General features: G+C 39.6%; 1 long non-coding RNA gene across 1 annotated transcript; it reads right to left on the reverse strand.

Moving 5' to 3' along the window:
• Positions 1-728: 728 nt before the first annotated feature.
• On the reverse strand, positions 729-8,740 carry LOC147653818 (uncharacterized). Its single transcript, XR_015285813.1, has 3 exons — positions 8,656-8,740; positions 8,055-8,140; positions 729-4,451 (listed from the first exon to the last, which is right to left on the reverse strand). It is a non-coding gene; the product is annotated as an uncharacterized LOC147653818 (long non-coding RNA).
• Positions 8,741-27,225: the final 18,485 nt, after the last annotated feature.

A 27,225-nucleotide genomic window follows, 5' to 3' on the forward strand; every position in this document is an offset into this window, starting at 1 on the left:
TATTATATTATATTATATTATATTATATTATATTATATTATATTATATTATATTATATTATATTATATTATATTATATTATATTATATTATATTATATTATATTATATTATATTATATTATATTATATTATATTTATTATCTTTTTGGTTATATGTATTTGGTTATATTCCCTGGTCATCCAGGGACATCCACAGAGTATTTATTTCTTCTCTAGTGCTGAGGAGTATCATAGACTTGGGGAGTCACAGAATGGTTTGGGTTAGAAGGGACCTTAAATATCATCTTCTTGCCATGGCAGGGACACTTTTCACTGTCCCTTCCAGCCTGGCCTTGGACACTTCCAGGAGCATCCTGGATGTGATGGAGCATCCACAGCTTCTCTGGGCAACCTCTGCCAGGGCCTCACCACCCTCACAGTAATGAATTTATTTCTAAAATCCAGTCTAAACCTGTCCTCTTTCACTTTGAAGCCATTCCCCCTTGTCCTGCTACTGCATGACCTCGACAAAAGTCTCTCCCCATCTTTCTTGCTGGCTCCCTCCAGGTCCTGCAAGGCTGCAAGCAGGTCATCCCAAAGATAATATCTGTGGCTATATGAAAACAGTACATGTAAACCTAATTTCTGATTTGTTATTAAAATGTAACAACTTTTATTTAACCCTCAGGAATGCCATCCACTGTGAGCCCCTACCAGAAATTAATTGTGTGACTTCACTGGGGAAGGCACTGGTTCTACCAATTTATTTTTTATTTCATGAGAGGGAAACAGGTAAATTAACATTGAAATATATGCATTTGTACACTATCTCAGGAAACAAGAACAGTGAGAAATATATGGGGTCCAACAAAAGTTGAATGACAAAACTGAGGTATTTTTTTAATGGCAAGTTTCAGAGACATTGCACTAAAAGTAGACAGTTTTTGAGGGGGAAAAAAAAAAAAAAACAGGCAAGAAAAGATGTATCTCAGAAGTGAGCCTTTAATTAGGTACATAGGGGAAGAGGTTGAATATCAATTTAAGCTTTAATGTGTCTCTCTACCAAAGAGTAACCAACCTCTTTGTATGGGTGTTCAAGGGCAAACATCTAATTTCTACTGGTGTCAAGGACAGGCAAAAATCTCAACATCTCTCTTCAATAAGTGTTTTCTCTGTAGACATAAGTATCACCAGGTCCAAGGGAGTGACTCCATGTGTCACAGACTGCCTAATGGGCTGATGCCAACAACCTTTTCCACACTATCACTGCTGGCCTCACAACCCCGAGCAAGTCTTTTAACGTGCACCTGCCTCAGTTTCCCCACCTGCAGAACATTTATTGCAACAGAGAAACAACATCAGGCTGCTGTCACGTCGATAAGTGGCTCAGAGATCCCTGAATATATGCTAACTTGGCACAAAAGTGTGTATTTACAAATGAAGATGTATTCCATTGTTATGAATATTGTGTATTACAGGCTGCTTGCATTATCAATTTAACGTAGACGAAGATTCAATCAAAGCTGTTTAAGACCTTGAAAAAGACGCTGCTCTGTGTACATTCTGATAGGCCAAGTGTTGATTCAGCCTACAGGCACACACAAATAATATCTCGAGTCATTAGGGTCTAGCTTTTTTAAAAAGCAGTTTTCAAACTTTGAAAAATCCTTTCTATGTGTGATCTGTGAGTTGCCTTCTACATTGGGAGCTGATAAAATGCAGGAATGTTCACATTCATGAGACAATAGCTCTGACTGAATGCTGTAAAATGAAATAGTCTCTTTCAGTTTTTTCCTTTCAAAAGGAAAATTGCATAAATAATACATTTGGGCCTTGCAATACAAAACAAGCACAATAGCTACTTTACAGCTTTCATCAAAATGAAGGCCATCTTTTTCATTTATATTATGAAACTGGTAATACAATATCATCATCTCCGATTGGCTGAAATCACCTAGACGGTGAGCTCTCCTTTCCAGATAATGCCACTCACTCCCTGTGTCAATGGAATGTGGAATGGTGGGACATATAAGACAAATTTTTTGTCATTGGTTAGCAATGAAGCTTAAAAAAAGTAATAATGGAGATTTATTGAGGAATAAGCAAAGCTTCCCAGTGAAAAAGAGTAAGACAGTATCTGAAATGTTTCTGTATTCCCTGTCAATATTTTGCTTCCACGTTTGTGTTCCTCTGCTTTCTTAATATGATCTTTTTTCAAAGGGGAGAGAATGATGCAATGATGGAGAGGTTAGCTTACTTTCAGAAAGACTCTGTGATAAAAGGTGTATCCTTAATTTCTGGGTTGGCTTTAGATAGATGTCACTCCACAGGGAAAAAAACAAAACAAAACAAACATTTAGGAGGTGTCCCAAAGGGGCAGGTGGTAGAGCTGGAGCAGTTTGTGCCCCATTCCCCCCATCCAGAGGGGTGTTTTTCCTGTTCCCCACTCTCAGCTAAAGCTCCTTCTCTGACAGCTGTCTTTGCCTTCTCCACTCACTCTGTTCCTTGCCTTTCATTTATTGACCTCAGTCTTGGACTAAACCTGACACCAAACCAAACATGGAGCATGACTAATCACACAAATCTATTCACAGCCCTCCCCAGGGAATTCTCAAGCCCTCGTAGCAACAGTTATTTTGCATTTCCCCAGCTCTTTCCTGTACCACGAGAGAAAGTGACATCATGTCTGGGTAAGGAATGATTCTTTCATATGACCATTGCTCTACCCTTCATTTTCTCTCTCCATTGTAGTGGCATTCTTTATTTCTCAGATGTATTCACAAATTACACATCCTGAGCTGATTTTTCTCCCTCACGGTGACCTTTCAGAATAGGATGTGCACCCAGAATGAAAACCAAAGCAAAAACACACCAACAGCTCAGATGTCAGCTGAGACAGACACTTGGTAGGGAAACAGGGAAACCTCTTTGGCTGCAGAGACCATGTTGGTGTTTTCTGACAAGTCTCATTCTGATCTACTCCTGCCCACAAAGCATTCCACTGGAAACAGGAGTAAACTAATTGTTAAATATCCTGGCCTTAACATGCATCAGATATACAGAACATGTCACCAACCTTTCCCAGACAGCTCTCTGCTGAAACTACACATCTAAATGTTATGGAAGCAGCAAAACCATCTCAGCATGAGCAATATTTTGTTCTTGGAGTGGACATTTCATTTCATCTTGCTGCATGTTTGCTAGGCCTTCCTTTGTCACACTGGCATATGCAGAGTCGCCTTTGGGAGTCCCTGGGTTTTGTCCAAGGTCTTTGACTACACCTCATTAGACCTTGACAGGATTCACTGTACTAAGGCATCCCACTGGCTATTTAGAGACCAGCACGATGTGCCAAGTTAAAAACAAGACCTACCTCACCTATGTGACACAGCAATTCCTTGAGAATAATTTCTCCATTACTGTGCCTTGACTTTTCCCGCTGTAAAATGAAATTTGGCTGCTCTCTGAGTGTTTTGAGCATGACTTGCCATTTTTATTGATGGCATTAGGCCAGATATTGTTTAACTAAACCCCAGTTGTGTTTGAGATGGGAGAGTGTGCTACTAAACTTCCATGGTTAGTGCAAACCCTACCGAGAGCTCAGTTTCTTCTGCACTTAATCACTCTCTCATTGATTTACAATTCTATTTTCTGCAAGGACAGACTTCCCTTGTTGTGTTTATTGAATTCAACAGTATGGGTTCATAATCCTTCTCCTTTCTCATTTTAACATTAGAGAGAGTGAAAGCTTCTCACTTTCAAGCTGGGAGCTTTCAGTTCCATCACTAAATGCAGCTGGAACAGAAATTCCTACCTTTATAAATTGTATTTTCCCCATCAGATGAACAAACCCAAATATTCCGTGCAGGCACTAAATTCAGACATTCTAAATCCACATCTGGAAATTGAACATTGACACGTATCTTCTGGGCAAAGCTGCAGCTATTAGATGTTATTTGAATGCCAAGGTCAACCATTAAAATTATTCCCTCTTCCACATCATTATAATATTGTACTACAAATGTCATCAGGATTGTGACATGGATTGTAAGACTATAACATTAATTTTCAGCTGGTTTGCAATTATATTTCTTTCACTGTGGAAGTGTTAGCTGTGATTTGATAAAGAATAATGCTGTGTCAGTACCTGGGAAGGAGAATTGCAGAGGAAAGATCCCAGGTTCTGAGAATTCACCAGGAGAGCTACATCCCTTGAAAAAAATCATTTTTGGTCCAGGTCAAAAACCAACATGTGTCTGTTGAGGTATAAAGCTAAAATGTACATGATCAAATAACCCATGGACCATTTCACAAAAGGTACTTGCAGCACAATTCTTGTTCTGTAGGTATTTCTCCTCTGCCTCATTGGACACAGCATTCTTCACTCTTTTTGTACCAATCCCCAGCATGGTTCTGGTCCTGGTTCCCTTTGCTCTCACTTCTTCTCTGGGCTCTGCAGTTGCAAATTCTGTCCTGGTGTGGAGACCACAGCACAAACACAGGTATTTCACAGTGAGCTCGAGTCACTGCTGCTCATCCAAAATCTCTCTCAAGGCTCACTCTTAGCAAGAGCCATAAAGTAAAGTGGCAACAGAGAGGGAGTTGGCTGGGAGTAGCCAATGCCCTTGAGGGAGGGAAAAAAAAGGTCTTTGAAGACTGGTTGTAAACAGTATCTGAGCACAGGAGGCTTAAATCATGTTAGATGTGTACTTGTCCATTCTGCTTGATGTCAAACAAGAACCCTTTTCTTCTTAACTCTATACTTATGGGCATAGAAACATGTGATGGCTACGTCCCTGTTGAGGAGGAGACAAGAGGACTCCTTGATTCAAGGAGTAACCTGTTGCATACAGGTAAAACCTTACAAAGGGGAGGCCTTGTAAAATCATGGCTCAGTCCTGCTACTTAGGCTAAGCAGAAGAGGGAAAGAAAGACTTAGCAGAATTAGAGGTTAAAAAAACCCCAAATTATGTAACCACCACGTGCTCACATTGTGGTGTACAGTGGTTAATTGCATTATGTTTGCTATGATTTGAAAGTGTATAACTGATAACTGGCTAACTGCTTAAATATCTGGGTTTTTGCAATAAATGGGCTCTCCTTTACACCTGCCTGGAGAACCTGTGTCACTACAGACCCTCACTTCACAGTAACCTAGAGATGAAGCTCAGTGTGGAGGGTAGACACTTCATGCCCAGTGAGAAGAAGTTGTTTTGCAATCAGCTGCACAAGCAGTCATGTGAAAACCTTTCCTTTCTCAAATAGGAGGGGCAAAAAATGTTTTCTTGTTTACACAACTCAGCACTGTTACCACTCCCATGTTTTTCCCTGTTAATGCTAACTCCAAAGAGGGAATCTGCAAGGCAATAGTGAAATACACTCCAAATTTTTGTATCCTATGAGCTCCTTGGGGTATTGATTGCATCCTCTACTACTACTTCTTTACATCCTACTACTGCTATTACTTACTCACCTCCTAATCATCCTGAAATGATGATAGTGTTAACAGCAGTTAACCAGCTCTCCTCTAAAAATACACTATTTGATTGTGTAACAGTTAGAAGATGTGAAGACAAATAACTTAATTACTCTGCACTTGATCTTTTCATACCTCAGCATCATCCTTTCCTGAGGGAGAGGCCAGAGCTCGAGGAGTGAGGAGGAAATAGGTTACAAAAAAATTCTGAGTGTTAGCCTGTGAAAATCCTGGTGAGTGGGTATTAATAGCAAGCAGTCAGCTCAGGGAGGAGACAAACAAAACTGAATGCATGCGGGGAAAAAGCACCTCCTGAAAAGCACAATAAATTGTACTATGAACCCTCCAGCCTTTAAACAAGCCTGTGACATAGTAAATCTTCTGTTACTCCTCGTAGCAAAGGTTCTCAACTCTCCTGTTGTGTCACACATGCAAAGGCTCTGTCTGAACAGCACTTCAGAGCCCGAGCTGCCAGCAGTGGGGTCCAGGCTCAGCTCAGGCTCAAGGTACATGCCAACAAATTGTGCCACATCTCTGCTTGTACAACTGCCTTAGACAAAAATCCATGAAGCACTGGAGAGGCAAGGAGAAAGTAACCCTAACCCAGGGTTAGGGGAAAGGGAGAGGAGGAGGTGGCAGGGACCCCAGAGAGCTGGCAGTGGTTTCTGGAGGCACTTGGGTAGAGGTTAGGTGACCAAGAGGTGATGTACATCAGGGAGGAGTCCAAGGTGAGAGGGATACAAGAGAGACTTGACATCAAAAGGTGCAAACCACTGACCTAACACAGAACTGTCTTTCAGAAATTGTTTCTCAGTCTCTTTAGTGGACTTATGATTTTCAGTTTTCTTCAACTTTTTAATTCCAAATATTCAAGTTTCTTGTGTTACAACAGGCAAACTCTCATCTAACAAGATTAAAGCCTTTTGTCCTTAAACACCACTCTAAGCAAGTCTTCAGAGTACAAAACTTGCTGCTTTTATTAAAAATATGGAATGCATTAAGCTTTCCCCTTAAGCTCAGTTAGTTGGTTCATTCATTTGGCTTAGACACTTCAGTTGGTAAAGAAATTTAACTTTCCATACTACTTTCTATAGCCTCATGAATAGCCTTGCTTTTTTTACCTCTCTGCTCTCTGTCTTACCCTCCTTGGTAAACCTGAGTGGCCAGCAGGTTAGACTTCCACCTAGGAGGAGCTTCATTCACTTTTAGTGCTAAAGGTGCAGATACCAAAGACCTCAGAGCAACATCTCAGGGCCCAGAGGTGAGAAGGAATGCATCCAGTCCTTCCAAACCCATCATCTCCTGCCAGGTCACACAAAGTGACTCCAACCTATCCCACAATCCCTGCACTTTTATTTGTCCACCTGCTGAAAGGTGACAAAGAATAAGTCTCTCGACAAATGTCTTCAATGCAGACATCATTCATTTCTTCTCAAAGAGATATTGGAGGTGTCCACTAAATTTCCATCCCTATTTCTGCAATCTGTGGGTCCTTCAAGCTAAGATACCTGCTCTCAAAGCCTCTGAGAATTTCAAGATACAAAATTCAGACAGAATATTTTGTGTATCTCCTCATCTCTGCTCTAAATTCCTATAAGGAAAGTGGCTTTTGACCATAAACTTGTTCTTAGCTCGTGTATTTTCTAGCATATATTTTTATACTTAAAATGCACATAAATTTTATTGGAATTGTGTTTGCTGGACAGAGAGATCATTATTATCCATACTGATGATCACACCACATAAATCTCAGGAAATCTCTGGAGCCAGGACCCAGAAACTGGTTCAGAGCAGGAGTCCAAACTTGGTGCTCACTCTGGAGCATCCTCCAGGGCTCCCTGACTCCAGAGGGTGTCCAGAGAGGACAGTCATTTGAAAAACTAAAACTAGTGAAAGCAACCACTGGCAAAGACCCTGTTGTTGAAATTCTGGTATCAAACATCATCCATGTCATTTTACAGAGCCACTTTAACCCCTGGGTTACCTACACCAGCTTCACCTAAGTGGTCACAGGTTCTCTTTCACCCCTGTTTTCCTCTAAATGTGTAGGTCAGAGAACAAAGATGAGAGATGGATAAAGACACAGGTAAATAGTTGCCATTGTCAGCTATCTGAAACCAAACTGGGCTAAATTTCTTGGAGACTCTGTATGTGATTATTGTGGGATAAATACCATAAAGCTTTTTTTTTATTTTTGGCCTTTGGTCTCATAATCTTCCAGACACTTTAGAGTTGTCTGTCACCATGTCAAAGGCAAAAAACCTCTGCCTTTCAAGGAAATGCTCATCCTGGACATGTGCTATCATAACACATCAAGCAGAAGACCATGAAAATAGTGGGGAGGTGCCCATAAATACAAGATTTTTTGGGGGAAAAAAAAGATAAAGGGCATTTACTGGAAAGGGACATTCTATATCTCCATTTCCCTGGTTATGCTGTGTTTAAATCAGAACATTTCTCCATTTATTCCTAACTAATTCTGAAAATACTATATATTCTCTGTTTACATTCCTGTCTTTGCTGTGGGTGGCTGAAAATGGTTCACTTCCAGGTGAAACCACCTAGCCTTTTTAACTTCAGTGTTTTTACATAAAACCCACCTCATTCTCTGTTTGGGGATCAATACATCAGCCACCTCCAACAACAGCTCACAGAAAAGACTGGAGTGCAGCTCGTACCTCAAAAGCTAAGTATGAAAAAAATTAACAAGCAAGAAAATTAAATCATTAAAACTCATCATTATTTTGCCCAAAATATTTCATCATAATACTTCACTCTCTCTTGCTGCTCTAGACCGCAAAGCACGTTCCTCAGGATGATAAATTACATTATCTTCATTTTACAGATGGGAAACTGAGGCAAAGGAAAGCAAATAGACTTTCTCAATGAATTGATAATAGGAAACTTATTTTCTGACTCTGTCTGGCAGTCTATTCAGTAGACTATCCTGTCTTTAATTCCTATTTGAAAAGGGTGAAAGAAATAAATGTGCTGTTATGTTAGCTTTTGCAAATCCATTTTCCCTTAGCACCAAGACAAAAAAAAATAAAAAGAAAAAAAAAGCAAGAGTCAAATGCTTAAAATAGTTAAAAATATTAAAGCACACAATAAGACTATTTAGTTGCATTTACAGCTGGCAGGAGACTCTGACATCCTATTTTTATTTTATATTTTTTATAGCTAAAGATTTCATTGTACTACCTGAAAATCATGGTAGTTTGCCGACAAGCTTGCAGCTTCAAGTGCTCATTTTCAAGCCAACTGTATTTGAAAACAATGTTTGGCACTGAAAATAAGCAGAGATATAAGAAAAATATTAAAATCGCTATGGGAGTGACAGGAAAAAATGGAGTGAGACAGATTCCTCCAGCCTGATCCTTTATGATTCTTTTCTAGTTATTGAGTATATAAATTTCAATCCCCTAGTACAGCTGAGGGGGGAGAAAAATACATGATTATCATATCACTCAAAGCTGCACAACTTTAAAATCAGCTCCAATATAAATTCACTCTCTATAAAATGACTTTTAATATTCTTTTCCTTAACATAAGTATTAAATTTTGTATGATTAAAAATTTATTTACTCTCTCTTCCTTAATTTAGATTTTTATTTGTTATCATTGCCATTCCCATCTGATCTCAACAAAATCTATCTGTACTTTATGGCAAGAGCATACCACTACCTGTGACACATCACTGGGATTTGAAAGCTAAGCCTTAAAGCAAATTAAAAGTGACCACTCCAACCTGGTGGCTCAGACCACGTGCATTATGCTGCTGTTTCACAAAGGGAGAAAGGGGAGGAGGCAAAGGAAGTGAGAATCCTTTCCCTGGGTTGGGAAAGCACATGTGAAAGCTCCATGTCTACTCTAAACATTGTGACACACTGGAATTTTGTCATGTTAACTTGTCATGTTGGTTATTTAGGGTCTGAATGCAATAAAAAAATAAAATAAAATAAAATAAAATAAAATAAAATAAAATAAAATAAAATAAAATAAAATAAAATAAAATATTAAAAATAAAATAAAATAAAAATATTAAAAATAAAATAAAATAAAATAAAATAAAATAAAATAAAATATTACAAATAAAATAAAATAAAAATATTAAAAAATAAAATAAAATAAAATAAAATAAAATAAATAAAATAAAATAAAATAATAAAAGCCATGCAGAGTTATGTTCACTCAGAACATCAAACCTGAATACTCAAGACAAGGTAGCTTCGCCTGTGCCTGTACCAATTACAAAAATAAATTTAAAAACCCCTAGCAACCTAAAAACTGCTATGATCTATGATAAAATATGGTCAAGTAAATGCTGGCAGGAACATGGCCATAACCACCAGTGAACTAATATCCTTTATAGTCCATTACAGTTGTTTTGTGAGATTTCTTGGCGTTTGTCAGTACTTGTATTTTTTTCCAGTCGTTCACTCTTAACTTGAATTTTCTGTGCATGTTTTTCAGTGGATTATAAGGGAATAGGAGGAGTGAATCATTTTAATCTAAGAGTTGTTGACTCAAAAGGTGTATAAATCAGATGTTTTAATTGTTTAATATTCCTGCTCTCCGTTCCCTACACACATTCACACTGGCACACTACATCACCGACCACAAATTAAATATGTTTCACAAAAACATAAGGAAGGTGATATTGGGATATATCCTTCTGACCCAGCATTATCCCATGCCCACCAGCAGCCTCTCAAGCAGAGGAAACCATGACATTTCCCAGGTAAAACATCCCAGCTCCCACGTCCCCCACTCGTGCTGTTCCCACAGGCAGTGTTGGACTCTCTCTCCGTGGTCTGGCCCAGCAGGATTTGGAATGCACATCAGCTTTTACTGTCTGCCACACGCTGCAGTAACCCTGATCAAACCTTTTCAGCTGTGAAGGAGTGCCCATAAAAAGTGTTGGCCATAAAAACCCACCCAGGTGGCTGTTTGCAGGTTCCATCAGTCTAACCTGGAGGGACCAGCATGGCTGGCTGGCCTTCTGCTCCCTCTCACAGCTTACCCTGAAAGATTTAAACGTGCTCCGTAGAAAAGTCAGATTTTGAAATACTAAACTCCTACTCTGAATATGGAATAGCTTCCCCTGCACATCAGGGAGTGGGTCCACACTAAAAAGAGCTGATGATGCCTCTTCTGGAACAGCAGCTCATTCAAGTCCCAATAAAGACCACCAAGAAAAGCCCAATTTGAAGTCAATGTCCACATTTTCACCTTAATATAAGCTGATTTTGGCTTACTGTCTCTATGTACAAGTAATATCAGATTTGTCATGGAGTCTTTATAGAAGATATATTTTAAGCCCTCTAAACTGCATGAAAAACCCAAGGATTATTTTTAAGAGCTATGCTCTTTTTCTTTCACTGATCACTGTTAGAGCAAATCATAAAGGCTGAACCATTCTTGACAGCTTTATTGTTTGCATATATTTTAAATAAAACTTTTATTCTATTTTAAAACACTTTGATGTTACTTTTCATGCATCTTTTTTCCTTCATAAGAATGTTATAAGAAATTATTTTGGGCAACACACCAATGTGCAATATCCACATTGCTTTAGTGTGTGAAGGATGCTTCTGAGAAGGTGCAAAAGAACAATTCCCTTCCAGCCCTTGAAATGTGATTAAACTATAAATTGAATATTCTTAGATGGAAATTAGTCCAATTGTTTAACAGTCCAAGTGTTTGCATCCAATCCAACAGAAAATGCCTTTATTTCATGTCACTTAGTTTTAGACCAATGAAGTGCACGGGTCCTTTTGAGGCAATTATGCACAATTTTAGGTATCACACAGATAGATAATAATCCACTCCCATTGTTCAAAAATCCTTAGGTTATTCAGGCCATACCATATGCTCCTTATATTCAACAAATAAAATTCAGTCTATGTATCAGCTTGGGAAAGAGGAGGCTGTGGTCTGACCAAATTTCAGCCTTCCACTGAAGGGAACCAACAAGAAATATGGGAAAGACTTTTTACAGGATGATGTAGTGACAGGAAAAGAGGGAATGGCTCCAAAATGAAAGAGTGTAGGTTCAGATTAGACATTAGGGAAAATTTCTTTACTGTGCTATCTTGGACAATGGTCCAATGTCATAAATTACACTGCAAAGATACAATAATTGATATTCCAAAGACAATGTTGTCCCCAGCCTTAAACTGGGGTGGGGAGGGGGATGTGTGGAACTCAAGCCTAAGCTGTGTAATGTGATGAAACACTGAGTGAATGTGGTGACCTTAAAATGCCCCTGGAGAGGGCCAAGAGCAAGGCAAGTTCTGTAGGAAGGAACCTGAGCTTGAGGGTTTGAGACTACACTGGATGGGATATGAAGGGACTAAGGCTAGAACTACTGTGAAATTTCTGCATCCCTGCACACAGACCCCAAAAACGTGGCTGCAGGCAGCTGCTGGATGACACAGTCATCACGAGGACCCTAAAGACCAGATATTGTACAAGTCACAACTGCACGTGGAACTCTGTGCCATGATTTTTTGACACAGTGGTGCTTGATCATAGGTAAATATGCAAATGGAGGTATTTCCAAAATGAATCAAAAAATTACAATGTAATAGCAAAACAGGTTGGGCTGATGAATTTTAAAAATAATTACAGTGTGGTATTAAATATTTCATTCTCTTACCAGTGTAGGGTAAGATACAGATAGGAGATGAAATTTTAAAGTTCAGTCTATCTATCTATCTACCTACAGCAACTATCTCGGCATTTACACCGTGGTCATCACTGCTTTATCTAAGGAGCTATCAGAGCAGTTGTGAACTGGGGAGTTAAAAGAAAAGACCTCTTTTTATCTCAAAGGTCATGTGGATGCTATAAAAATACGGATATGCAGTTCTATAAAATCTTGCAGGTTAAAAGGTACATCTATTAAAACAAAACACGTGTGCAGATTCGTGTTTCCCTGCTCCAGCCTCACTGCAGGGACACAGCTGAGCTGTGCTGGAGAATGTGGGTTCCCCTCACTGGGGAGGAAGCAGCAAAATCTAAGAATGTGGGAGGTGACATCCAGGACACCCCTTTATTAATTTCAATTAGGACTATTCGTGCTGCTTTGCTGGTTCAGTTTAAGATATGCAAATAATAGAGAACATCTCGTCAGGGAAAGCTGATCCACCTCTTGTCCTTAATGGGACACCCAGAGAAATTCAGGCAGCAGCAGTTCCCCATCCCATGGAAAATAATCCAAGGGTCTGCTCCACCTCACCCACACTCTTGTTCCAGGCTTGCAATATTTCTCCTTTGAAAGGCAGTCAAACTCTCACTGCTTGCAAAAAAATGGGAAGCATCTTCTCCTGCATTTCATGAATCTGGTCAAATGCAGAAGGGAAAAGCAAGGGGAAGGCAAGAGAGTATTATTTTAATGCAAATATTACCCTCCTCTTTTACAATCTTTATCAAACAGGCTTGACACTCAATAACCCAATTAGGTAAATGGAAATTTTTACTCAATTTATGGCTGTATAATCAGGCATAGTGAGGAAGAAAGTGACAATGCAAATGGGGAAGATATCAAGGAGATTTTGTTCCCATTGTCAAAAGGTTTACAACTGCCTAACAGAGACATGTTGAAAAACCTTAATTTAATCTGCCCCAATTATTAAAAAGCATCTGTGAAGAAATTTATTTGAAACCAGTAACTTGGTGAATGAACAGAAATTCACCCAGTTTTCAGAAATACTAAGATCCCATACTCCCACTGATTTCAATCAAGCCTTAGGGAAGTTCATGATATGGGAAAACAAAATGTCCACACACACACAGAGGGAAAAAAAAAAAAAATAAAAAGCACTCTTGTGTTATGACATTAAATTCTAGGTCTAATGTTGTGCTGGGAATAGTTATTTACACTGCTGGCAAATTTCATATCGGAAATCCTAGTCCACTGAGAATACTCTCCCCAACACTCTTCCCCCCCCCCAAAAAAAAAAACCCTAAAACACTATACATTTAAAATGCCTCTGTTTTTTTCTATGTATGAAGTTTCATTAATTGAATTCGTAAGTACCTACATATATATAAATTTACAGGCCTATGTACAGAAATATCTGGCTATATATCATGTGTGATGAAGTGGAACTTCGCATGCAGACATAAACCCTGTACTAAACCCTGTTGAGGCATTTGTGTTGATCTGAGTCCATTTCCTGTTGGTAACAAAAGTAAAATCTCAGAGCACTTATTTGTCTATTTACCTATGGATTTAGGTTCCCTACTTCTCATACTCTGACAGTGTTTCCCAGATCAGGTAGCTGAGTCACAGAACCAAATAATTCTCAAAGATCAGGAAAGCAATATAAACTTCTGGTAATATCACAAGACAGGTTAAACTTACATGATAGATTACAATGACATACCCAAATACTGGGTTATGCAATAATACTTTTGGTAGCTAGGCAACTTTTAAAAATCCTTCTAGTTAATTAATTCAAAGTCACAGAGACTTACATTTCTAAGTAACTTAACTACTTCTGAAATGTTTCCTAGCCTAACTTGTCAAAATGCATGCCATAATAAACTTGAGCCAGTTTAAATCCTGAAGTATCTTTCTGATGTTTAAACAGCTGACTGTTTCACTGCTACCTTTTCTAATTAAACTGTACATTCTGCAAATAGCAATGTGACAAAACATGCTAATTGCTAATGTTTGAGTGACCTCCCGAGACTGGCCATATGTTAGGAAACTCTGCTTAGCAGTGACTCGTTTGTGTGCTGGATTTGACAGGGGCTTTATGGAAATGGAAAAGCCAAGTGTTCACTACTCCTGGAATGGGACTAATTCTGGACTGTTCAATGCATTTAAAAATATGGATTCCATCTGCAAAAGCAGGCTGACTCCATTCCCACTGCAATCACTGACTATAGGTCAACGCTTCATGCTTTGGAGAAATCTCACTGTGACAATCACAAAGGATTCACTTCCTAATGAGAAGTTCCCCTCTGAGCCCTAGTACAACTTGGATCAGTAACTCCATGATCACACTGGTGCTCTCACAATTTTATAGGGCTCCAGTCTTTAAATAAGTGCTAGCAGAGGCCCTAACACACTTCTCTTATTCCTTGCTTCTATGGTCAGCTTCTTCACAATTCTATATTGCACAAGATAAATACAGCAGATGCAACTGTTATATCTAAAGTGACAACTAATACAAGCCCAGCAGCGTAAAATAAATGCAAAGTCCATTTAATGCATTTTCTTGGGCTTGTAAAGTAACTGTAGGTGTTTGCTACAGTAAAACCCAAAGCATCTCAAGCACTCTGGTAGCAAGTTACCACTCCCATACCTTTCCTTGGAGCCATCTGCATCACTTTACATTTGATTCCTCTGTTTCATAGCAGAGTGCCCAATGAAGCCATGCTAGAGTTCCCCTAGTGTCATGAGAGGGAGCTGACTGTCAATGAAACAACTTTGCTCCTTTAATGTTCACAGTGTGCACCTGCAGGTAATGCTTTTAATGTGAGCTGGGCATTTTTTGGTGGTTACTGGACTTTGGAATCAGCAGAATAGTGTTTGATGTTTAGCTCTATCCAGTTTTGTTCCATCCTCTTCAACCCCCTCTCCAGGTTTGTGACCCAAAGCCCAACCACTGCAGAAGTTTCAAAATTTACTCTATAAATGGAATTACATGCCAAATAATTAGACCCATAGGAGAATAATTATTTTACAAAAGCAAGCCAAAAGGCATGGTCTTTACCAGCCTCATTGCACCTATTATTAATCTGTGCTAATATAACACTGAAAATCAGGACATGACAGAGTAGGGGGAAGAACAGATCTGGGGGTACAAAGGAAGGAAACCAGTAGAGAAAAAGGAGAAGGAAAAGTGAAAGAACTGCATGATATACATTAAGAGATTAAAAGGAAAAGCCAGCAGTTGTTAGCATTCAACCCTAATATTATATTTTACCAAAGAGAGAACTAAAAGACATTAACTCATGTGTACTTTCTGATTTGTAAGTGTCATGCTAAGGGTTAGAAGATGAACAAGTAAAGGATAAATCTATTTGGAAACTGTTGTTTGAACTTCCTTAGCATGTCTTTGACAGCAAAGCCAGTCCTTATAAACTCTTCCTACAAGGACTTTAACAAGACATTTTAAAGATAAATGCTCACAAAATATTAGCACAGAGAAAAATCGGAATTTTTAATCACGAAAATTTTCACTGCAAATTTAATTCTAAAGCTCATAAGCATCTGTCTGACAAGAATTCACTCCTATGCCATAAGAAAATAGAAATAACTTGAAACCAAACTCACAGTCATTATTTCACAGGTTATCCATATGCTGAAACAGAGATGTATGAAAGCTATGTGAAGCTATGAATACACTTAGACTATGTACAAATAACAATCAGAAGGAAAGGTTAAATTTAAATAATTATTCATTGCAGCAAAATCAGTCCCTACTCTCCATAACATGTTTCTGGAAAATATTTTTGGATTAAGTTCTATGATGATGAGCTTTAATTTCATCTTGCATGCATAGTTTGGTTTAGTTGTCAATAATTTTAGCTGGTCTCTTAACGTTTAACATCACAACTTCACTGCACTTCTGCATTTTTCACCTGAAATAAATGGATCTTTTCCTCTTTAATCCCTCCTGTTCATTGAGGTGTCCCACATCTTCATTCTCAAAAAGAATGGGGAAGTGAGGGGAAGAGATTTTTGTACTTTCTACCTTTTTTCATTTTTATCAACACACTTCAAGCTTTCAGTTTCACAGACAGTCTCAGCAGCCAAATTCCTGAAGCACAGATTAAGAGATGACATCCTGAATTATGGTCATTGCTACAGAATTTAGTGAAATGGCCATCATAATTGCAGGTGTTCTCAGCAAGCAGTCTAAGCTTGCTAGACTTTTTTTCCAGATTCAAACCTGTATTAATTTTTTTATTTTTTTTTTAATAAAGTATTGACTCTTCAGTGTCAGGTGTTCCCCACCCAATATCCAATATAGGTGACCTTCCACCCCAGGTTATTTTATTTCTTCCAGTGAGAGCACGCTATCCCCTGCTTAACCTCTTGTCTTAGGAAATGTAGACACTCAACCAGTTCAGAAGTCCAGACCCCTCCTCTCCCCTCTGTCACAGTGTCCCTTTTGGAGTTTCCACTCCACCACCCAGGCTAGCTCGACACTGTCGACCTGCTGGGGGACACCCTTATGAATCCTGGGAATCAGAGGAATGGCTTGATGGAAGAGACCACAGCAACAGTAGAGGATGCAGGAGCCAGGCTCTCTTGAAGGACAAAATCAGAGGTTTATAGAGCCCTAGCAGGGACCTCTGACCTCAGGGGTGCTGCTGCTGCACGACAGCCCCCAAAGCAGGGATGACAGCAACTTAAATTTGGGGGAGGAACCAGGGAAGGGGACAGGCCCCAAACAAATGGGAAACAAGGGGGGAGTGTGAAGAGAGAGATCAGAGGGACATTGGAAAGAATCAACCAGGAAGGTTCAGGGTGGAACCTCCTCTGTCTCTGCCCTATCACTCAATGACCCTCCCTGAACTTTCTAGAAGCTGGGGGGAGTAGCCAAGTGACAGACAGGGGAGGAACAGGGAACATTCAAGAACAAGAGGCAGGTACAAGGGTGGGTTGACAACTGGGGAAGGAGGGTACGACTTAATAACAAAATCAGAGGGGAGAGGGGAACAAACCATTAAGGGAACAACATGGGGAGCAAATTAAAAACACAACACCTGCCCAGGTCAGGAGCTGAGCCAGTTTCCTTCCCATGGGTGAATCACCACCACTGCAGACTCAACGCCGCCCATTTGTAACCAAGCACTGTGAACATGACCATGGCTCTATCAGAAGGTCAATAATAACTTGGTCAATAATAGCTTGATTGTCAGCTTTGGCTTAGAACTCTAAACCTCACGTTCAAACTCCATCCCAGAGCTAAGATACACTTTGCTTTACATCCATGTCAATGACTTCCCAGTTATGGCAACTGGCTTTCCATCTGGCCTTGACCCTGTGCAAACTTGTGCAAATGTTCCCTTTATATTCACACAAAACCCTGCTGTGAAGTCCATTATCTGAATCCCGCTGTTTTAGGATGGGCCCATGTAATTTCTCTCACTGTGCTCTTTGGTTCCTCCTTTCTGCTGTGTCACACAGGAGCTGCTGGTGTTCCCCCTACAATGTGATTTCTCTTTCACCACCAGGTCACAGTGTTCTTGTTTATAATCCCCTTGTCACATTTCCAGACTGCCAGTGTATACTTTCTCTAATGGCCCATTATACATAGGTTTTGAAAGAGTTCTCTGCAAACACCCACAAAGCCATGCCAATTACCTTCCTTCTTTTGAGCTCTTCCCAAGGCACCCAGAAAACCTCTTGCTTCAACATCAAGCTGCCATGTTCAGAGATGTTTTTCCCTTTCTCTCCCCTTTGCCCACCCCCACAGCTGTCCTGCCTTTGGGCACAGGATGTCCTGTGACCACTGCTCCCACGAGCTGCAGGGATACCAGAAAAGGTCATCACCAAAAATAAAATCTGTTTGAAAAGTAAGGCAGTTCCTTAAAATGTTGGAACACTTGACATAAAGGCAACAAGGAAAAGGCTAACTTGTGTTGTCATGCAAACACCAGAAATTCTAAAAATAAAAGCAGCCCATCAGACCCTTCATTATATCCCTCAAAGTCCTGCATATGCCAATTTTTTTCCTGGTTTTCTGTGTTCTGTAAGTAGCTGGGACTTGAAATGAGAATGCAGGTTCATCTTTTCCAGCCTTGCAGATATCTCATCACCACAGCATTACTGCAAGTAATGACACACAGACACTAATTCAGTGTTACTACCTCCCCCAGTCAGTCCAGAGGCACAAAGCAAAACTGCAAAAGTTCTTCAGCGTGTATAATTTACAAGATGTTCTTAAATTAAAAAAAAAAAAAATATATAAAAGCCTGTCTTAATAACAAGTGCAAGATCTGATGTCTGAGAAATATATTCTAGTCTGCTTCAAAATGTTGGCATTTTCAAGACAAGACCATTTAAAGGGCATAACCTAATGAATCATTAGCACCAAAGCCCATATAAATTAAAACTATAATAAGATGCTTTTAGAATCATCACCCCCCCTTTTTTTCTGTCCACCCTTGTTATTTCACTTTCAGAGAATATCCAGAAGCACATTTACTTAAATGTCTCTTAAAAATGGCTCACTCTGATAGATTTGATGGACTCCATTTTTCTTCTGTCACAGGAAATAAATTGGACCTGGTGTTTTTAAAAAAGAAAAAATGTGTCAGATCAGATTCCTATTCTCAGTAGAAGGGGAAAGAAATGTCTCTCAATATCAGGATCTGCCCTAATTTTAGATTAAGTTTTACATTATATGAATGAATTTATATATTTACTTTCTTTCTACAGGTGTCTACATAAGGTAATAGCATATTTGATCACACAGTGGTATTTCTGTGGGGTTTTCTGAGAATTAAATAATCCAGAATAGGTTCTTCTCAGGATTATATCAAGACTCTGTAGTATTCAGAGTCATTTAGGAAATGGTCCAGGGAAGGAAAAGGCAAAGCAAAACAAAACAAAAATCCCCACAAATATAAACAATCCTCAAATATTTTAGCTCTGACTGGCCTCTGTGGACAGAGGAAGAGCCACAGCTCCCAGATTCTCAGAGAACCACAGGGAGGAAGACTTGACCACACTCCCAATGGCAAGATTTGAAATGACAAGGAGGAGATATCATTTCAGACTCTGAAGCCTTTCCTTGACTTTATGTACAACCCATCCACAGCAACTGGCATAGAAGCTGCTGTCCAGTGTCACACAGCATAATTTAATGTGATGGAAAATGCAAGTTACTCTTTTCTGAATAAGCTCACATTTTTAATTTATTATTTTTTTGACTCTCATATTCTTTTCCTCCATCCCCCAAAAGGAGAAGCAGTATCTCCTTAAACTGCTTCCTAAAACACAGCTATATCACCATGAAGGATGGAGCCAAAGAGAACTGTTCTTGGGAATTTTACCTGTAAAATCTTGCCAGCTCACCTGAATAAATTTCCTTATGTGATTCTGCACAAATTAGTTCTCTTTAATTTAACTGGCCTGTGCTTTTTTTGTTTGTTTTTTGTTTTTCCTTTTTATTTGTTTTTACACACAGAAAATTTGTGGGACTTTTTACCTTTGAGACACAGATGTCTGCAAAGGTGGAATAAAGCCAATTCAGGGACAGAATAAGCAGAAAAATAAAGCCTTAAATGTTTTAAGTCATGTATCAAATATAGATATAATAGATATAGTTTTAAAGTACATTAAATTTCTATAGCAGTTGAACTGACAAAGCAGCAATCTGAAATTTCTCACCCTGCTACCAGAGGTTAAAGATGCCAAGATTTGAGATTTGCATCCAGCCTGTATCAGAGGTAGGGTGACAAACATAGGGGATTATAAATAAATAAATCAAATAAAGGCAATCCCATTTAGGAGTTCTAGTTCTAAGTCATTTAGTTGCTTCCAGAAACCCACCCACATGTACAAACATGAAAATGAGCACCTATAGTCTGGATGCTGGTACACCCACTTCACCAGACTGCTGTTAGTCATTTCTAGCAAAGTCTCTGTAGCACAAGCCAGCATATGAGCCCAAATATTCCATTCTATTCTGTTTTCATCTTCTTACACATTACTGACAACTGAAAGGTGAAAGAAGTGCAAGCTAAATAGAAGTACTAATTAAAGGGAAATATTTTCATATTTGTTTTGATTTGAATGGTATAAGTAGGATGAGCAGAAGCAAGGACTGACTGTATGGAGAAAGGGGAGGGGACAGCAAGATTTATTTATGGGAGATACATCATTGATTCATGAAACCAAACAACACTGAATTGTTGTGCTAGGTTGAAAACAGTCTCACACTGGCAAAAAGAGGTGGATGGACTGTAGCATTGTCAAATATTCTGCTAAATTGTGCATTTTCCTGTTTTTTTTTTTAAAAAAAAAACTGTCAGAATGAGCAGTGTGATCTCTTTGCGATCGTTTTCCACTGAGCTGAAATTTGCACTGAGTTTTCACAAAGATGAGATATCTGGGGAATGTGGAATTCCACCCAGCATAACACCTCTCTCAGGATACAAGCATCCATCCCTCCTGCTTCCCTGCCAAAGGGATGGGTCTCTTAAGCATTACAAGGATGCTGTGCCAAGGAGTGGCCCTCAGAATTTGGAGAGGCTGATCAGAACGATTTTAGCCAAAACCACAAATCATTCCATTTTTCCAAAAAAGGAAGAGAATTTCATAAAACTTATCTGGCAAGCAAGATCATGAGCCTAAGGAGAGCCCAATTAAATTCAACAGATTCTCTCTGATGTGGCAGCAAAGGGGAAGAAGCACTTAAAGAAAAACTGAATCATAAAATAAAAGATAATCTGTTCACTACACACAATTACAAGGAAGAGTAAATCATTACAAAAAAGGCTTAAATATGTAATCTACTTCATTCATTTTTCTCCCAAGTATCAACAAAACGTCTTTATCCAAAGTTTTGAGGGCTTATAACTAATTAAAAATATTCATAACAAACAAAATTACTTGCTCAGTCCAAATAACTCCCTGCCCACATAAATCAAATCAGCCCAGAATCACAAAAAAATTCCCAGCTTGCCTCATGCTCTTCAACCCTCAGCAAAAGCTCGGCAAAAAATAGCTATGCAGCATGTTCTGAAAGTTAAATTTGGGCTATTTTGGACCTCAGGGAGAATAAATTCTGAAATCAAAGAATCTTCATGGAAACCCCCTATCACCATTTCCTTTCTATTAAGTGAGAAGCTCGATCATTTATGCATCTCTGCAGATGATATGCATGGTAATACACAGACACCTAAAAAATAGCCTGTTAAAAGGACCAGATGAGATAATTTCCAGCAACTTTCGCTCAGATTCAAGCAGCAAAGAGCAGAGGTGTGACATCCTACAGCCAGATAGTCAAGGTCTGCACTAGAGTCAGTGTCTGAATCATTTTAAGGTGTTGGTCCCACACATTTGGCAGACACCCAAGCATCAAAGTGAAAAAGATTCACATAGGGCTTAGACAGCTGACATCTCTTAGCTACAAGAGACTGAAGAACATCTTTTGGCTTGAGATGGGCACTGAGTCAGGTTTTTTCAGTGTTCTTAGGATCCAAGGAAATTGGTGCAATATTCAAATCCCCACCATATGAGAAACATATTTTAATGACCTCTCAAAGGTATTTTGTGAGGTCCAGACTCAAACAAGTCCAAGCCCACAGCCTGGACCCTCTGATTCTGGGTTGTTTCTCAACAAAACTTCAGAGTTGGGAACCTGCCTGTTTCCTTCTCCCAGTTTACTCTCACCACTGTCACTCTTGCCTGGGCTGAACCTTGACTGTTTTGTTGCCTTCCACACATTTGTCTCAAACTCTCACCAAGGTCCCATGAAACAGGGAGAAAGAGCAGGGTGTCACTGGATTTTGTGTCACTCGTGCAAACTGATGTGGGTGTGACAGCAAATAAAAGTGTGTGCAAAGCCCAGATTGCAGATCAGTCCACCCCAGGCTCATCACATCAACAAGGCTACACAAATTTTGTGCTGAGGTGGGGCATAGTTGATTAATACAAAACCCACCTTTCATTGTCAGAACATAACCTAAGGTTGCCTACCAAAGTCTAGACAATTGAAAATGTATCAGCTTTCATAAACTTCTGGAAATAATTCAATTTTGTTAATAACCTACAGCCATAAAACTGGTATCAGACTGCCAAGATGCCAAACATCAAAGTCTGAGAGAGGTGGATGTTTCCTAGTGTTTTCAACTCTTTACTCTCATATATTTTAGTGATGAAAAGCATTATTTCTCTAATCATCGTCCAACTTTGCAGTAAGCAAAGTTACTCACTTTCAGAGCACTATGTACACTGACAAAAGTAAAATAAAAAAAAAAAAATTAAAGAAAAGAAATCTGCTTAATACTTGTACTTACAGTGCACCAGAGAAGAGTCAAAGCCATAAAATTAGACTTCAAACTTTGCCAAGGACAGAGGGAGCTCACAGCCGCTGTTCAAAATGAGAAATATTTAATTATGCAGAAACTAATTAATATTAGAATTACAGCCTTTTCCTTACGTAGGTCTTAATCCACACTTTGTCCACCTCTTACTCTGAAGCTCTTGTTCAAACAAACACGTACAGACTCTCCTTAAAATTTCATATTCCGAGAGGATCTTTATACGGTGACCTTATTCTGATTATTACTCCATGGTTTTACCGTCCCATTTGTTCCCCAGCAAAAAGCATTTAAATTCCAGAGTAGCTCCACAAACTTCACATGTGGCTGACAGCGAACTCCCGGCTTTCCAAAGGTTTTTCTGATATATGGTGCCATGGGAGCCAGAGACATACCCTTTCAGAAGTGTGAATGGAGACAGCCCTTCTGAAATTCAGTGTTGGGGGCACACTCCGCGGTCTGTGCCCAGGAAAATGGACACTGAGGGGAAGAACAAAGCTCAGAACCCTCTCATGTTGCTCAAATGTGCGTGGACAGCGGCAGAGCAGAGGTCTTGCAGGTATCTACACGGCTCCTGAAAGTGGTGCAGGTTTGGCAGAAAGACAGCTGCCTTTCATGGGTCATTACCTGAATGTGCACAGCCCCAGTTTTATTTTATTTTTTTATAAATCATGCCTGAAGTTGACACCTAAATTAATATCCAAATGCCTTAGTTAGCAGACTCAATTTCAAAGAGTAAAAATGCTATGAATGCAGCAGATCTTCTCTAATTTATCTGAGAACACAAATTCAAGGCTGGAAACAATGAAACAGCCACAGCTCCATACACCAGTTTCTGTGTGTCTATAATTTAAAAGTACCTAATGCACTCTATTTTAAACTTCTATTTTCAGTGGTTTCTAGCTTTGCCAAACTCCCAGAATCTGCACTGAAATTTTCTACAGCAAAAGTGTGCCTCAGGCTTCCCTTCCTCCCCTTTTGTTTTCTGAGTTGCAGTTAAAACTGCTTAGCTACTTCTGAGAACAAAGAGCTAGGAGAAAAACATGTTGTTTTGTCCATTTTTAAAAAAAAAAAAAATATATATATATCCTGACAGCGAATCTCTACTGTCTCCTTCTTTTGAGTGGGATGTAAAAGGTCACATAAAAAATCACCCTCACGCTAGGGATATGAGCTCTTACATCCCTGTGAAAAGCTGCCCAAATTTGGCAAAGTTAAGAGCCTCCCAGGGATTCTGGTTCATATGCATCAGGAGAGACTTCAGAGATTAACTTTCATATTTTCCCAAGATTCAGCTGCCACTTAAACTCTCTAATCCTTTCCCTGTTCTTCTTCTTCCTCCTGTCTGCCTGGGCTGCCCTGTGGCCATGCCCATGGCCTGAGAGCAAAGTCCCCGTCTTTCTCACCTATCCCCACCCAGGAACCCCAAAAACTCTTAGGGAAGGGGCTTCAAAGCTATGCTGTGCCCCTCAGCTCAGCCTTTCAGGGGGAGAAAATGAAATAAAAGGGAGAGAAGAGCTGTGGGACATGAAAGCGAAATAGCAAAGCACCAAGAGACAGCTGGGTGAGCTAAGGCAGGGAAAGACAGCAGTCAAAAAAGGAGCAGGAAAGTCCTGAATAGGGGAAAACGTAAGGAAGACAATGGTACAGCCAAAATTTAGGAGTCCTGCATTGTTTTCTACAAGTGGAACTATCAGGAAGGTGAGCATCACATTGCTGGCTGTGCCTCTGCCACTGGCATCAATGCTGTTCTGGCCTACAACCTGAAGATTCAAAATTGCTTTAAACAACCTTAGACTCCACATGACTCAATATTTTAGACTTTCTCATTTTATTCTCCCTTTTTTTTTTTTTTTTGACAATAGAGGAGCTAAATTAAAAATATTTGTGATGAAAAGCCAAGTATACTGGTATTCCACACAGGAAATACCAGTATTATTGTATTTACATACAACTTCTATTGACTTCCCTTATGAATACAAATCATTACACTGCTTTTAATAACAAAATCACCTGTCTAATTCACTGCATGAGAGAAACTACCTTGGGAAAAAACTTCATGGTGGAAAAGGCTAACATCTATAGGATCTATATCTTATCCTTTACAAGAGATGTAAATCGATTAACAAGAGGTATCACAACAGAAAAACAAGGATAGTTTTCTGGTCAAAGTATCCTGTTTTTATCACTGAAAAATAAATAGGATTCTATCTCTTTTATTCCTTTGTACAGTTACTAACTGTGTGCTCTTTGTTTGTGAATTCCTGATGCAAGGCACCTAGGGTCAGGTTGGCAAAGGTGCCAAATACTCCCACCTGAAATGAATAGGAGCAGTGCTTTCAGGGTATAAAGAACCATGAGATACCAAACGTTAAAGGAAAAAAAAAAGAAAAAAAAAAAAAGGAGTTGTGAAATGTTAGCTGCCTGAAGTGGATAGGCCCTGTTGAAAGCTGCAGTGTCAGTGGTTTAGCTTTCCCTTTCTGAGATGGGATGAATCCCTCTCTCTCACGAGGATTTTGAAGTACTGAATTGATCTTTCTTTGTGAATGACTTGCATACCCAGGTAAGCACAGCACAGGGAGGAAAGAAACAACACAAGGTTTTGTATTATTTCTGGGGTTTGAAGGTGCTAGCTTATGTAAGGCTCAAAAACTGAAGAAATGGGATGTTTCATAACTGAGTCCTTGTTCTGTGGCTGGACTAATGGTATGTGTTCTTCCTTCAGGACTGTGCTACAGCATGCTTTTATTAGGGGGTGCATCAGTCTTGGGCCTTTGAACAAGAATTGTTCTGAACTGTTACCTTAAGATTTTCTAATTCTCTTCATTCTGCTACTCCTGGTATTCTCCTGCCAGAGAGTCTTGTTGAATCCTCACTGAGTGTCTGAGTCCATGGGAAAAATCATTCATGGTGGTGGCCAGGGAGCTTTTCAAAGCAGTTGTTATAGGGTTCACCCTGCAATAAAATGAAAATTGGCATAACAGTTTCTCTGCTGGGGTACCAGGTGCCCACAAAACTGGTAATTTTCATACAATCATCAATAAATACAGATAATTATTGGCAAGTAGCCTAGAGCCATCCTGGCTGCTGGGGCTCTGATCTTCTCACACCTTAGGTAGGGTCAAGCTTGGGTAAATACATAACTATGGATCCCCTGGGAAAAGCCTGGGAGCTCCAGGCTGCACTGGTGGCCACTCAGTAGGTGGCATTATATCCCTAAAGATGGTGCCAAGACCTACCCCTTGCAGGATATTTTCTTTAAAAAAAAAATCTTTCACACACAATCCTTGTCTTTGGCCCTCATTTGTACTTTCAGATAAGCACTTCCACCCTGTTTCCATTCTGCAGAGGGCACAAACTGAACCAGGAGTTTCAGTGCTCCCACCAAGTCCTCAAAGGATTCTGTGCTTGACCTCCCAGACTGCAGCACCTTGTGCACCAAGGGGTTCCTCAAATCCCAATCCCTTTTCTGCCTTATCAGAGGCCTACATTTTGGTAACTGTGTTCCAGCTGGTGGCTTGTATGTGCCAACCCTTAATCACTCATAAAACTCTGAGTCTGGGTATTTCTAGCAAAATTTCCTCAGCTGAGGAGTCTGAAACTTGCACGTGCCAGTCTTGTTCCTGCACAGAAGAGCCTGAAATTATTGAAGGTCTGAGACCACATTTTCTGCTTAGCTCACAGCTGAGGGCTCCACTTGCTGGTAGGGTTCAGAAAGAATTGGAGACGTGCAAACAAAAGGCAGAAATCTGTAATGTTTCTTGGGAAAGAGGCTTTGAAGGAGAGGTTTAGTCAGAGAGAATATGTAGACTTAAGGTATACACCCGTTACTGCAGCATTTAAAAGAAATGCAAGTTAGAAATGGTCTTCTGTAATAGTAAGCCAAACCTTGGAAGAAAGGAAAAAAACTACACTCAGATCCCAAAGAGACTCCTAGAGTTTTTTAACTCCACTCTCTGTGTGTATTCCCATTGACCTCCAAGGCATAGGATTCATTGCAAGTGGATGGACAGACCTATTATTTCTTAACTGACCTTTGAAAATAGGATTATTTCTTAAACCTCTGAAGTACTTTGGCAAACTTTGTCCCGAGTTGTTTCTGTAGGGACAATAAGCCACACTGCATTTGAAGTTTCCTTCTATCCCCTTTTTCTCCTTACACATGGTGCCTCCTGTTTAGAACTTGACAGGGAGGGCTCGAACATAAGCAATCACTTTTTATTTATGGATGTCCTTTTGTTTAGTTTTTCAAAGAGTGTGTACAGAGAATGCACAGCACGACAAAGGATATAATAATTGTGAAAGAGAAACTTGATGCCAGTCCCTAGACTGGCAAGGCTCTGTAGGTGAGGCCCTCGTACCATCACAGCGATTACTTTGTCGAGATCGAAACTGGAGTTTGTGGAATTTGGCCTTAGAAAGAACAAGCTGCCTGTATTTTGATATCCTCCAAGGCAGGGAAGGGGGGGGAATTGGCAGGAGATGGCAATATGCCCGAAAAAGCCATTTAGAAAACTGGCAAGGCTTTAATTTTTTCCCTATGAAAATCTCGCCGGTTGCTTCGATCGTCTTTGAACCACATTCTCACCGACACTGTTGCTTCTCCTCCTTCAGAGTCAGTTTATTCTGTTGGTTATGAATGACTTTCAGCTGCTCTGCAAGCTGTTATTGTCCAGGCTCCATTGCAACCAGAGGTCACTTGCAGTTTCCATTATAAACCCAGGTTTCCAGGTGTTTATTATAACTTGG

Source organism: Cyanistes caeruleus, chromosome 4 (genome assembly GCF_971803275.1).
Source record: "Cyanistes caeruleus chromosome 4, bCyaCae1.hap1.1, whole genome shotgun sequence".
Taxonomy (NCBI): Eukaryota; Metazoa; Chordata; class Aves; order Passeriformes; family Paridae; genus Cyanistes; species Cyanistes caeruleus.